The following is a 15468-nucleotide window of genomic DNA, read 5'->3' as shown; positions in this document are numbered from 1 at the left end:
GCAAATACTTAGGAATAAATTTAATAAAAGCCCATGATTTGTACATAGAAACCTACAAAACATTGTTAAAAAATTAAAGATTGAAATAAATGGAATGTAGGTTCTTACTCCCATTCATGGGTAAGAACCCGTCATACTGCTAAGATTGCAATATTCTCCAGAATGATGTATGAACTCAACACAAACCCTGTCAACATTCTAACTGGATTTGTGAAGAAATTGACAAGCTGATCATAACATGTATGTGAACAGGCAAGGGGCCCCAAGTAGCCAAAACAATCTTGAAAGGAAGAACCGTATCAGAGGGCTTCCATTTTCCAATTTCAAACCTTTCAGAACAGCTACAGTAATCAAGGTAATGTAGTACAGGCACAAACACACATATATAGGTCAGTGGAGTAGAACTCAGAGTCCATTAAAAAACCTTTACGTTGACGGTCCATTGAATCTTGACAAGTCGCAAATAAGGGAGAGAACAGCTTTCGAACAAAGGATGCTGGAACAACCTGATATCCACGTTCAAAAGAATAAGGCTGGACTCTTCTGTATACCAGACACAAAAATTATCCCAAGATGGATCACAGACCTAAATGTAAGACAGAAAACTATAAAAGTCTTAGAAGAAAATGCAGGGATACGCTTTGTGGCCCTGGATTAGATAATGTTTTTTTTAGATGTGAAACCGAACGAACAAGTGGGGAAAAAAAAAAAGATTATTTGGGTGACAGCAAACTTTTCAACATTTTTCATGCAGTTGCTACCATCATCCAAGTGAAAAGACAACTATATGAGGGAAAAGTATTTGAAAAACATATGCTTTAAGGGACTGGTATTCAGAATATAAAGAACATTTACAACTCAGTAAAAAGACAACACAAGTAAATCATGCGCAAGGGATGTGAAGAGACTTGTCTCCAAAGAAGATATACAAATAGCCAATAAGCACACGAAAAATATGCTGAACGTCATTAGTCATTAGGGAAATGCAAATTACAACCACAGTGAAATACAACATCACACCCACTCAGATGGCTATAATCAAAATTCAGAAAACAGTAAGTGTTGGCAAGGATATGAAGATATTGGAACATTTTTACATTGCTGGTGGGATATTAAAATGCTGCTGTCACTTTAGAAAACGATTTGGCAGCTCCTCAGATGTTAAAATTGGAGTTACCATATGACACAGCATTTATACCCCTCGATGTACACCCAAAGGAAATGAAAACCTGCACCCTCAAAAAACGTGTTCATGACTGCTTATAGCAACATTATTTTTAAGAGGCAAAAAGTGGAAACAACAGAAATGCCTATCAACTGATAAATGGAAAAATAAGATGTGGTTATCGCCATACAAAGGAATACTAGTCAGTGTGGAAGACAAAGTTTCGAAATGGGCGACATTATAACATTATGCTCAGTGAACAAAGCCTGTCGCAAAAGGCCACACATATATGATTCCATTTATATCAAATGTCCAGTACAAGCAAGAAATTTATAAAGCAAGAAATTTATAAGGACAAAAAAGTGTCTCAGTGGTTGCCTGGGTTAGGTGGGATGGAAAGGGAAATGATTCCCACTGGGTATGGGGATATTTGGGGGGGAGGTGATGAAAGTTCTCTAAAATTAATTGTGGTGATGGTTGCAGAATGGTTGAATTATACACTTTGAAGGGGTGAATCTTCCGGTTTGTCAATTATATCTCGATGAAGATGTTAAGAGTTGATTTAGCTACGTCTGTCCCTGATTTACCATCATCCATAACATAAATTCATGGGTCACCTGGGTGGCTCAGTCGGTTAGGAGTCCCACTCTCAATTTTAGCTCAGGTGGTGGACCTCAGGGTCTTAAGATGGAGCCCCAAGTCAGGCTCCATGCTGGGGTTGGAGCCTGCTTAAGATTCTCTCTCTCGCTTTCTCTCTGCCCCTCTCCCCCAGTTTTCTTCCCTCTCTCTCTCTCTAAAATAAAAATAAATAAAAAAACAAAACCAAAAAGCCCACAAATTCATAAACCTTGTTTCATTTACCCAGATCTCTTTGTTACTCCGTAAAGCTTGTTGGCACCAAAACTAACCTCCTTTGCAGTTATCTTAGTGGTATTCAGGTAATTATAAGACATTTTTTCCATGCCCAGATTTTGTCTTCTTATTTTCATATCTATTGGCCATTTTTATTTGCAGTTTTTGCTGTATCTCAATACAGATAATCAATTTTATTGCCTGGGCTGAGAAAGCTACTCTCCTTCATCAACTGCCCATGAGCCGTCAAGGAATCTTCTTTCCTCCAGGGGTCCTGGCTCCAGGAACTGGAGTGGGTATCTGCAATTCCTCTCTCCCTTCATACCTACTCATCACCTATGGCAGTTCTCCCGATCCCTCTCTAAACTGTCCTCCCCTTTCTACTTCTGTCACCATCCTGACTTTTTGTCTTATAATCTCAAGGTCAGACTATTCTATACCCTCTCCTTACCCTTTCTCTTACCTATTGTTTCTCCTCACCTAACTCATATTAAAATGAATGACTAAAAATATCTTTCTCTGTGCAATTTTTGGGGGCTAAAAAATATTTCCTCACTGTTAAATGCAATCTTTTGGCATTTAAATGCATCCATATACTAGCCACATCCCACTTCCCCACATTATTTCTAGTATTCCGCACTAACTAGTTTTCTACCCTAATCAACCTGCTCTAATTCCCACCTGGAAACAGACCTGACAGCCTTCAACCCCATATCTATACATACATTTTGCTTCTACTTTGAAATTTCTCCTTCCACTGCCTCCACTCATCTATTTTTTACCAAGTTAAATGTCCATTCACTTAAATATTTCTTTATCATCAGTTTGGGGAGGAGAATTCTAGATTTAGAGAAAATTCTTGAATCCCAGATCTACCATTTGTGATAAAAGTTCAGGCAAGTAACAAAACCACCCCATATTTTTATTTTGTCCTCTCTAAAATGAAAATAATATCACCTACTTTAGAGGTTTTCTTAAGAATTAAGTAATATAACTTGGGTGGAAATCCCTCCAGGTTACCCAAAACATGTTCAGTACTCAGCGGCTGGCAGTTTTTCATTGTATTTATTCTTACTGTTTATCATCATTGGAATTATTTTCTCTTCCAGGGGCACCTGGACGGCTCGGTCAGTTAGGCGTCAGACTCTTGGTTTCGGCCCAGGTCTTAATCTCAGCGTTGTGAGACTGAGCTCTGCATCAGGCTGCACACTTGGCTTGGGAACCTGCTGGAGATTCTTTCCCCCTTCCTCTCCCTCTGCTCCTCTCCTGACTCACACTCTGTCTCCCTCTCTCTCTCTCTCTAAGTAAATAAAATCTTTAAAATGCATATGTTTTGGATTAAATATGTTACAGTTCATATTTATCAAATTATGGCATTCGGTCTTTTGAAATAAGTAAGCCCTTCGTCTCTGCAGTGTTTTTTATATTATTTGTGTGAATAAACTGTAAAAAAATTAATTATCAATATATGTGTGGTACTGTGATTGAAATCAGGACCTGGAAGAGACACGTGCCCTGCCATGTTTGTGAGCACCCAAGATACAGAGACAACTGAAGTGCCCATCAACAGAGGAATGAATAGGGAAAACATCATGGAATATCACTCAGTCTTAAAAAAAAGAAGGACGTCCTGCCATTTGCAAGAACATAGAAGGATGGACCTTGAGGACGTTATGCTAAATGAAATAAACCAAACACAAAGAGAAATAGTATAGGATTTCACTTACGTGTGGAATCTAAAATCATCAAAATCAGAGAATAGAGATCAGAATGGTGGCTGCCAGGGGTTGGGGGCAGGGGGAACAGGGAGCAGAAGGTCCAAGGGTACCAAGTTTCAGTTCTGCGAGATAAATAAGTTGTGGAGATCTAGTGCACAGCACACTGCCTATAGTAGACAATGCTGAATTCTATACTTAAAATTTGCCGAGAGGGTACATCTTATATTAAATGTTCTTACTACACACACACACACACACACACACACACACACACAAATAATATCAACAATAATAATAAGGGGGAAGGAGGAGACTTTGGGGGGAGATGCATATATCTGCAGCCTTGATTTTGGTGATAGTTTCATAGGGGTACACTTCTCTGCATACTCACTGAATTATATATGTTAGATATCTACATCTTTTCACATGTCAATTAAAAAATGTGTTAAAAAAAGGTGTGATTCTGCCCAAGTAGGAAGCACATGCCACTACCTACTACGACACACCACCTAGGATCAGTCATACCCAATCTGCTTTAAGCTAATGCCATGTGTCTCCTAATCAGTCAATCAATGTCGTGGCAATGTCATATTAGTCCAAATACTTCAAAGGACATTCTGTCGATGCCTCTGCTTCTTATAGACCAGCACACACAGAAATTCACAGACCAGCCCTGGTCCATACAAGCCTGTCAGAATCATATTGTGATTGTCTATGAAGATGATTTTAAATGCTAGGGCCCTTGGCACTTCCGTAGCAAGTTTCCTAAAAACGGAACTCATCAATAAATTGTTACATCCATAAAATCAACATTAAATGATACCCCGCTGTGCACTGTGGCAGGGATTTCAAGATATGTAAACCCCTTTTCTCTTCTTCCTGTCTTTTCTTATGTCCTCTGATAGCTGGGTGCCTATTCTGAAAACCTTCCACAGGCAGGTGAAACTCGAAGGTCTAGATGATCACAGTCCCGATTCAGGGGTGCTAGGAACACACTGAAGGAGTCAGGGCTATTTAGAAATACTTCCCTTGTCTCCCGAGATCCTGTATTGAATAGGCTTACTACCCTCATACCAGACAATGTACCGTTATTCCAGAGGTGACTCCGTGCCAGATTTGTTTGGCCTGCCTGCTTGAGTGGCTTATCTTAGTTAGTATTTCAAATACATGATTCTCCTGAATGTGGGTGCCCATGGCTCTACGTGGGTGCACACATGGTAACGACAACTGGCCAGGAGTGGATGTGATCGAGCACAGAGGACCATCTGACTGACAGCGTCTTGTCAGTGTGCGAATGCCTCCCAAGAGATAGCAGGCTATGATCACCGTTCCAGGTCACGAAACAAAAGGAAACTCATTTCATAAGAACCAACCCTGGTTTTGGTCGGTACGAAACATCGAGGGGTCCGCATACAACTCTCAGAAAGCCATAAAAGCTCTGTTTCCTCTCCCACGGAGAAATGCATCGTCAGCAAGCACTTTGCCAGGATCTGGCAAACATCGTCCTTGGAAGTCTATGCCAAGAGAATAAGGCAGAGCAAATATTGGTTTCTGTTATGTAAACAAGTCATGCTCTTCTGTGCTACAAGTTGAACTAATGGGAAGGTAGACAGTCCTTAGCATGGGCATGTCCCCCAGATCAGACACGTTCTCCCTTCAAACTGATGATGCCTGATAAACATATTTTGTTAATAGGAACTGCATTTCACACCAGACAGTAATTACCACATCACAGAGAGATCCTTCTCCTCTCTCTAGTGTTTTCAGCAACCTCATGGGACAGAGCCTAGTGTACGCATTATAAGTAAGACAAGAAAGGAAGCAAATCTATTCATTTTATCCATTTTATCAGATTACTCTAAATAAACCATTTATTATAAAGCATCACATCAATCAAGATTTCATACTGAGAGTAACACTGCGAACTAACTGCAGGCTAAGAATGAGTTCTGAACACAATTAAGTAGTAAGTCATGTGACTAATTTTTATGAAGCCTGATCATAGGCTGCTTAATTATTAAATTATTTAAAACTTGCTTAAATTTTGACTGATTCATACTACTTGTGATATTTTGTGCCACTCGATGTGAAACGCAATTTTTAAATGTTATCTAAAAATAAAAAATACATATAAGTATATGTATGTAACAACTTCCATTTGTTTATCCTAAAAAGTCATTTGCTAAATATGTTCATGTAAAATGAGCAAATAAAAGTGGTTTAACATCAGGGGCACAAAAATTAAAATATTCATCTCAATGTAAAAATTATGCTTTAGATACCCAAATTTCAATGAATGGCAACAAAAATCAGTGCTAATGTGAAATTAAGTGCAAAGCATGCACAAAAAGCATAAAATTGCCCAGCACACTTAGTTTTTGAATACCGTTTTACTAGAATCTCCAAAGTAAATATTTAATCTGATATTCATCACGTCTGTAATTAAAACGCAGTTTCCTACCAGAAGTCATATGCTGACAAATTCGGTTTGCGTGTATTCCTGCGTACAACTGAATCAATTTCACACTCACCCACTCCCTGTCTCCGGGAGGTGGTCCATTCGTTGGTTTGATGTTGCCATAGCAACCGTGCAACATGGTAACAGGCCGCTGGGCACTGTGGTTCAGGTCCGGGTGTACGGTGCACGGCCTCATGCAAATAGCAACACCGCGCCCTCACAAAGGGGCCTCTCTGCTCATTCTGAGCCTGGGATTTTAACGTTGGTATTTTATTTCCAATGAATGATAATTCAACACTAAAAATCCAATCTAAGATTCATTTTTTTTTTTTTTACACACTGGCTTTTTTTTTTTTTTAATTTATTTATTCGAGAGACAGAGAAAGAGCATGAGAGGGGAGGTCAGAGGGAGAAGCAGACTCCCCATGGAGCTGGGAGCCCAATGTGGGACTCTATCCCAAGACTCCGGGATCATGACCTGAGCCGAAGGCAGTTGCTTAACCAACTGAGCCACCCAGGCGCCCCAAGCTAAGATTCATTTTTGATTGATCATCATGAGACATCAGGTGGTACTACACTGCGGTGTTCCTTCCACAATCTTCCTGGTAGAGTGATGTGTCTGTCCTTGTTTCTTAGGTTTGCAAGACAAAGTGCCACAAACTCCATGGTTTCAAAGCACACAAAACTGTTCTTAGACTTCTGGAGGCCGGGAGTCCGGAATCGGGGTGTGGACAGGGCTGTGCCCCAGGGGAGAGTCCATGCCTTCCTCTCAGCTCCCGGGGGCTGCCACTTGGCATTGGGGGTCCCTGGTTTGTACACGTGCTTCCTCCATCTCTATGTCTCTGTCGCTGGCTTCACGGAGCCGTCTTCTCTCTGTGCCCATGTACCAGTCTGTGTCTCCGGTAAGGACACGGGTCACACTGGAGTCTGGCTGCTCTAAGAACTGATCTTAACTAATGACTTCTGCAAAGACCCTATTTCCAAACAAGGTCACCTTCCGGGGTTACAGGATTGTTGGGGGGGGTTTAGGACTTCAACAGAGATTTGGGGGAAGGGGCACAATTCAACCCACAGCCATGCTATTGAGGGAACATTTGTACAAAATGAAGAAAAATCTAAGATTTCATGAGTGCACTGCTTCCTTCATCTGTGGGAATGGACTGACACAGGTCACACAGTGTGCTCTGAAGAGTGGTAGTTTCGCAGGTCCCAAGGGAGGGGCTGTGACAGGGAGTTAGTGCTGCTCTGTCCCTCATCCCTGCACTCTAGGGTATCCCTGTGGGCTCCCATCCCTGTAGGGGGCAGCAGGAGCAGAGGGAGGAGCCAGCTCTGCCAGGATGCTAAGAAACTCCCCGGGGACATCTGCATTTAGCATCCCTCAGAGGAAGCTGGGTGGGTGGAACAGCCTTGTCTGCACAAGGATGAATGCCCCCTTCCCCTCTTCACTTCCTCAGGCTGCTTGTGGCCCATGTCCTTTTACAAGGACTTCAACTGCAAACACCTTACAGAGCACCCCCCCCGTGCCTTCCTCTCCACAGCTTCAAATCTTTGTTTTGTTTTGTTTTGTTTTTAAGATTTTATTTATTTGAGAGAGAGGGAGGGAGGAAGCATGGAGGGGTAGAGGGAGAAGGAGAAGCAGACCCTCTGCTGAGCAGAGAGCCCGATGCGGGACTCGATCCCAGGACCCTGGGATCATGACCTGAGCCACAGATGCTTAACAACTGTGCCACCCAGGCGCCCCCAAAAATCTAATTCTTAAAGAGTTTTTAAGTATTTTATTTGTACCCACTAAAATGTATTTAAAATGCTTTTTTTATCACTACATAAGAATAAAATTAGAGAAAATGCATGTGCAGTCCTTCAGTTTCTATTTGCATAATCCCTTTTGCCTTTGTTAAGTGCTGAGTTGGCATTTCAACCCTTTCCTTTCAATAGTTTATTTACCTATTTCATCCATTCTATTTATACAATTGAACATTTTTCTTCTAAGGTTTGAGAGTAAACATACCATTTCCCACTTTAAGCTGGAAATCAATGACAATTGTCCCCAGTTTCAAGTAAACCACAGTGGTTTTGTTCAAACTGTGCTTTTGATACGGGCTGAATGAGTAGTAACCGGCATTATCTCCAGACTCGAAAATATCAGACTCTCTCCCATACGGTAACAAGCATTGTTTGTGAAACTTCTGTTTCAGTTATAATTTATATTTCTGTTTCAGTTACACGTGTGTGCTCGTGTGTGTGTGTGTGTGTGTGTGTGTGTGTGTATAAATATGTTTGGCACAGAGTGAAATGTAATAGTTAATGTGCTTTGTGATAAAAAAATCTGAAAGCCACTTCCCTTCAGGGACGTCTCCCATTCTGCCTGAGCACTGTCAAATGTCCTCTGAGTTCAGCTAATGCGTGTGTCCCTGAATTCATTCACTGTCCTACAGAGTGACAGCTCATGAGCCCTGGATGAGAACTTGTGGAAGAAGTGGCTGAGAAGGTGAGCAATCGGCTGAGGGACACACACGGGTCCAAACGTCTAATGACCCTGTTTTGAGGAGACCCAGATAGTCAACAGCGACTATTAAACACCTGCTAGGTGTTCAACGCCAGCTAATAAGAACAAATACAGAAGTTAGATTTCTGTACAGTCTGAGAAGTTTGCGCTTATTAGATAACACCCAGCTCTCTTCCACGTTTAGGGGAGACCTTCAGCAGAGGAGTAGAGGGCACCAAGGTGTGGGATAAAAGATGGTAAACGGAGATTGGATTTGAGCAGCCAGTACAATCTGGAGCACATTAACTTCGCCCCCGCCCCTGGCCCACAACCAGCACCAAGTAGAGATGAATAAGACCGTAACTGGTGTTCAGTTACGATGGCAAAATAGTAGCTCAGACTTGTGAGCTAACACCATAAAGGGAGCAACTCGAGGCAAAAGAAGGAAGAACACTTGGAGATAGGAGTTTACAGAAAAATCTGTGAGGTGAGCACTGACCTCAGATTTCTGCCTTTAGTTGATGAACAGCAAAAGCAAAGATGCAGGGAAAGAAACGGAAAAAAAAAAAAAAGAAAAAGAAAAAGAAAAGTAAAGATGGTCAGAGTCACAAGATAGGGCAGAACCACAGAAGTCAGACCAGTGAGGCACCAGGGTGGCTCAGGGAGCCTTCGGCTCAGGTCAGGATCCCAGGGTCCTGGGATAGAGCCCCGCATGGGGCTCACTGGTCGGGGGGGAAGCGTGGCCTGCTTCTCCCTCTCCCTCTGTCTGCTACTTTCCCTGCTTGTGCTCTTTCTCTCTCTCTCTCTCTGTCAAATAAATTAACTAAAAGAAAAAGAAAAAGAAATCAGACTCGAAAAACTGCAAGAAACCCAGGTATGACCATAGCATATAATTTCTGTCACTTGTTGGCACGTCCACACAGCCCTTGCTGACCTGTTGGGTCCGTGAGCAGACTATAAAATCGATTCTGTGTGCCCACATGCAGAGACCCCCAAGGAGCTTCAGAGCCCTTGGAGGAAACACAGTGCCGCCGTGACTCGGGGAGAGTGCGGGGCTTCGGGACAAGGCGGTGTGTCTGGGATGGTGGGACTGCACGTCGCCAGCGGCAGCAAAGGTCTTCAGCCTGGGGCTGTTTGAAAGCACACCTTGTGTTCGTCCCGGAGCACCAGTGCCGCCAGCAGCAGAGGAAGGAGGGGAGCACAGAAGGGCCGCAGAACGCTCCTGGGGGCCGCTGAGAGGTTGGGGCGATGAGCACACAAGACACCTGCCAGGGATCCCTTAAACACTGGCGGAGGCACAGCCCTGAACAGTACCTGCCAGGGCGGGGGACGGGGGATAGGGGAGGCGAGGTTAGAAAACAGCCCACAGCAATGCTGCTGGCCTTCAACACCACCACCCCTGTTCCCACCGCAGGAGCAGCACAGCCTGGAACGACTCAGGAATCCGACAGCTGGAACACACAATTCCTGCTGACACCATTCGCAGTGCAAGGAGAGTGCCCAGATCAGTAAGCATGAACTTGGGGTAAACTACCGTTAAGTACGGGACCAGTGTAGACAGGGCTTCCGACCCAGACTGGCGGGCTCATGGACGCTTCCTGGGGAGGAGGGAGCTAGAGCCTGAAGGTGGAGGAAAATCAGCCTGGCCAAGGGCAGGTGGGCAGATGGGGCGAGAGGGAGGGCTGGGCCGTGGGGCACACACAGTTCACGGCCACCACACATGTGTGCAGTAGACGAGACGCACTTGAGAGCGTGTTTCGTGACAGTTCATTCTGCTATAAGGAGGAGATACACCAGCAGTGTCCAACGTCAACTGTAGGGACGCTGGCAGCTGGCAACACACAGCAACACACCCCAGATCCAGCAGCAATGAGTCCTGGGTTAGGAAAGGCCCAGGCAGAACCGAGAAGAGAGTGGGGGAGCTGTGAGACAGGCCAAAGACAGATGGAATAAATACAAGTAAAATCACCTTCCCCGAACAAGAGTGTGGGTCTGGATGGTAACCACAGCAGGATCAAACCATTACCTTGTCACTTCTGAGGTGACAGCTCTGTCACCATGGGGGACATGCAGTACTGGCCCCACATATCCTCCACCCAAGGAAAGCAGAGAAATTCCACGTCTGACGGCAGCCAGCTGAACCTGCAATTCAATACAGAAAGTGCACGACATTGACACCGGCCCAGGGCACCTTCCACCCACGGGCCACTGGACTGAGCCTCAGTCTGGAGCCTGAAAACCCCATCACCATCATCAGTGTCCTCGGACTACCACAGTATGGGCCTCTGCCTCCTGGCTTTCTATCCTATAGACATCAACTCTCTCATCTCTTCCTTTGTTCTTCCTGTGTGTTTCAAGTGAAGTTAATCAACAGAATGATTTAGGCATTTTAATTCGGTGACGTGAGCCTTTCTATTCTGCAACCTCTGGGACAGGCTGCTGGTGGTACACCTGGAAGCTCCCTTGCATTGGGATCACTCCCCACACATCAGTACCCACGAAGAAAGCCCAGGAAAGGTAGTGTGCTTGGAATGACAGCATTAGCTGTGGAATGATGAGAGATCAGCTGAGAAAAAGAGTCAGGGATCAAATCATAAAAGGCCTTTCTCACAAAGCATAAGGGTGAAGAATTCCTCCCCTAGGCAACACAGAACCGTGGAAAGATTTTACAGAGCAAGAACAGGACGACACGTGGGAAAGTTCTGGACTAACTGGAGAATGCATGGGGCGGGGAGGGCTAGATTAGGGGTTAAGATAGTAATGACCAATTTGGGTGGGAAATAAGGAAGATTAAGGAGAGTCTTAATTGTAGGACTGAAAAGGAGGAACCACAAGCAAGAGACGACAAGTGGGCAAGACCAAGAAATGAGAGAATTGAGAATAAGACGTTGGAACCACAGCCAGGCGGGGCCAGCTGTTCAAACGTGGGACAAAGCAGCAGAAGTGGACCTGGAGGGAGGGAGCAGGCAGCGAGGTCAATCTCAGACCTGGGGAGCCAGTCACAGAAGTGGGTCTACTACACAGTCGGGTGGATGAGTCTAAAAGAGGAGACAGATGGGGTTGAAGTCCTAGGCAAGGAGACTTCCAGGTGTAATTGCAAGGTGAAGATAAAAGATGAGGTCACCGGGGTCCTGCGGCGCGAAAACAGATAAAGATGGAACCCCAATATCTAAGAAAAGAATGCATCTGAGAACATGTTTGGATTCTCTGGAACCCCAATATTTAAGAAGAGAATGGATTAAAATGAGCATGTGAAGGAACGCGAGGAGGAGCTGCTCATCAGGGTGATGGAGCTATATTGGTCTTACAAAAGGCAAGGAAGAAACTTATGAAAAGACACAGGCACAGTGCCCCATAGTACAAAGCATAATCAGCTCTTAAATGCATGAGACATTAAGTGCATTTTCAAGCACACGCAGTTCCTGTGGATAAAGTATTTCTGTTGGAGGTGCCTCCTCAAAGCACAAGTTAACATTGCTGACAAAGAGAGAAAGAGAAAAACTATGCAATGCCTTCTCCCAAATGCAGTAATTTCATTTTCGAAGCATGAGCAGGGGTTCAGTGAATGTGTTTTTAATTGAAAAAGCAAATTTAGAAGAGAAGGATAGCTCTGGTAAGTTTAATAAAGTAGAGACGAACAATAATCATTACTCCCTTCTTTGAGTTTAGTCCATTTCCATTACAGATCCACAGGCATGGCACTCGAATAATCTCTAAGTGCCGTAAGCGACTCAATACCACTTGCCTTAGTTAAAAGTCATGACCGAATACAAATGGCGAATCTCACATCGCCAGCTTGCTTTTCTATTTTAAACTCTGTTTGTACTCTAGCAGGTGAGAGGAGAACTATTTTTATACTTTCTTTAAGGAATAAAAGACTCCATATTTAGGTACATGGTGTTAAGTCTAAGCGCCAACGTCACTTGAAGGATGATTTTCTGACATTACTGAGCACACATGCTCAGTGTCTTTACCCACGAGTGATATTTGAGCTAAAAGCTCAAGGGTTCAGTGGGGCTGGACTACCAGGCAACTGCAAAGACTTTGTTCTTTCCAAGAACCCTGGGCACAGCTGCCAAAGGGCTGACGCCACTGCAAGGAGCAGCCCAGCAGCTCTGTCACACAGCAGATGGGGGAGGGACGGTGTCGCCAGGGCCAACTGCCCCCGAGGCCAGCTGTCCCTCCTCACTGCTCACATGCTTCACTTCTTCCTGCCCATCAGCCACCCAAGCTGTGGGTGCACAGAGACAGTGAGATGGTCTGCCCGCCAGCTGGCCCTGTCAAGGCCATGGACATGGAACAGAGCCGGATTCAGTTCCAAATACATGGGAGATCACCCAAGACAGAAGCCCAGAGGATCTTGCCCAAGGATGGGCCAGAGAGCCTGCAGGGAATATGGGCTCATTGTTATTCCTTCTACTTTGCATTATTACCAAAATTGCCTCTATCCTAAATTTGTTTTTTGTTTGTTGTTTGCTTTTAATTAAGACATTTTTAGAGCAGTTTTAGGTTCACAGTAAAACGAGGGGAAGGCATGAGATTTCCCATATTCCCCTTCCCCCATAATGCACAGACTCCCCCATTATCAACATCCCCCTCCACAGCAGGACATTTGTTGCAACCAATGATGCAACATCAACACAATGGACACAGAGTCCATAGTTGACATTAGGGTTCACTCTTGGTGCTGTGCATTCTGTGGGTTTGGACAAATGTATAATGACCTATGTCCCCATTATAGTCAAACAGAGTCATTCCACTGCCCTAAAAATCCTCCATGATCTGCTTATTTATCCCCCCAACCTCAAACCCTTAGCAACTACCAATCTTTTGACTTTCTCCATAGTTTTGCCTTTTCCAGAATGTCACAGAGCTGGAACCATATAGTATGTGACCTTTTCTGATGGACTTCTTTCACTTGGTTCTATGCATTTAACATTCCCCCATATGTTTTCATAAATTCATAGCTCGTTTCTTTTTAGCACTGCATAATGATCCATTGTCTGGATGTACCACAGTTTATTTCTCCATTTATATACCAAAGGACATCTTGGTTGTTTCCAATTTTTGGTGATTATGAATAAAGCTGCTATAAATGTCCAGGTACAGGTTTTTGTGTGGACATAAAATTTTAATGCCTTTGAGTAAATAGTGAGGAGAACAATGGCGGATCATATGGTAAGAGAATGTTTAGTTTTGTAAGAAACCATTAAAATGCCTTCCAAGAAGGCTGTGCCATTTTGCATTCTCACCCGTGGTGAATTAGAGTTCCTGTTGCTCCCTGTGCTATTTGCTGAACTTTAACCATTTTCAATGTCTGCTAGAATAGTGGGAGTTGTATTGGTTTTTTTCCCCACGATTTTTTACATTATTTCCATTATTTCAATATTCTGAAAGCTCTTGATCCCAGACACGTACCAGCATCAGTCTTCCTCCCTCTCCCCACACCCACCATGCGTCAATACAACGTTCTTTCTCTTCCTAAAACTGAAGTCCTCTTGTACCTTAGACGTAAAGTTTAATATGTCCCATCATATGCTCCATTCTACCAGTCACTGCTTACACATCAAATACTTACTCTCTCCTCTATATAGTTTCTCATTGCTACTATAACAAACTATTACAAATTTACCAAAAAAAATGTATTATTTAATAGTTCTGGTATTGAGAAGTTCAAGATGGGTTTCACTGGGGGAAAGAATCCAACTGTCAGTAGTACTGTGTTCAGTCTAAAGAGCCCAAGGAGAATCTGTCCCCTTGTTTTTCCAGCTTCTAGAGCCTGTCTGCATTTCTTAATTTCTGGCTCCTTTCCCATTTCCAAAGCCAGCAACATCTTCTATTCTCTCCCTCACTCTAGCACTCCTGCTTTTTATAAGGACCTATGGTCTTATTGGAACCACCCAGATAATCCAAGATCATCTTCCTGCTCAAGATCCTTCATTTAATCACACTTGCAAAGTTCCTTCAGCCATATGACACATTCATAGGTTCTGGCGTTAAGCCAGCGATACCTGTGGGGGAGCATTTTTCTGTTTGCCACATATGGGAATCTAGCAATCAGTAAGGCACTTTTCAGATTTCTGTCTTCAAGAATATTGCAGTCCAGGGGTGCTTGGGTGGCTCAGTGGGTTAAAGCCTCTGCCTTCGGCTCGGGTCATGATCCCAGGGTCCTCGGATCAAGCCCCGCATCAGGCTCTCCGCTCAGCAGGGAGCCTGCTTCTGCCCCTCTCTCTGCCTGCCTCTCTGCCTACTTGTGATCTCTCTCCCTCTGTCAAATAAATAAATAAAATCTTAAAAAAAAAAGAATATTGCAGTCCAGTTAGAAGAGACTGCTGTTGAGGAATGCTTGGGTGATTCAGTCAGTTGGGCCTCTGCCTTCGGTTCAGGTCATGATCCCAGGGTCCTGGGATCGAATCCCATATCTGGCTTCTTGCTACATGGGGGGCCTGCTTCTCTCTCTGCCTGCCACTCCTCCTGCTTGTGCTTGCTCTCTCTCTCTCTTTCTCTCTCCCTCTCTGTCACATAAATAAATAAAATCTTTTTTTAAAAAGGTAATAATATTGTGATAGATATTAGTGTGTGTGTGTTGCAGGATTTTTTCAGAATCATGAAGTGAAGCACACAATTTAAGCTGGAAAGAACCCTGGCAGTAGTCAGATCTTTCTAGACAATGGGGTGGCAGTAGTCAGATCTTTCTAGATAATGGGGTAGCACATAGTCAGATCTTTCTAGATAATGGGGTGACAGAAGTCAGATCTTTCTAGATAATGGGGTAGCACATAGTCAGATA

This window comes from Enhydra lutris, unplaced genomic scaffold, assembly GCF_002288905.1.
Source record: "Enhydra lutris kenyoni isolate GAN:26980312 unplaced genomic scaffold, ASM228890v2 scaffoldscaffold15, whole genome shotgun sequence".
In the NCBI taxonomy this organism is placed as follows: Eukaryota; Metazoa; Chordata; class Mammalia; order Carnivora; family Mustelidae; genus Enhydra; species Enhydra lutris.
The sequence above is the reverse complement of the archived record's forward strand: the minus strand, read 5'-3'. Positions refer to the sequence as shown.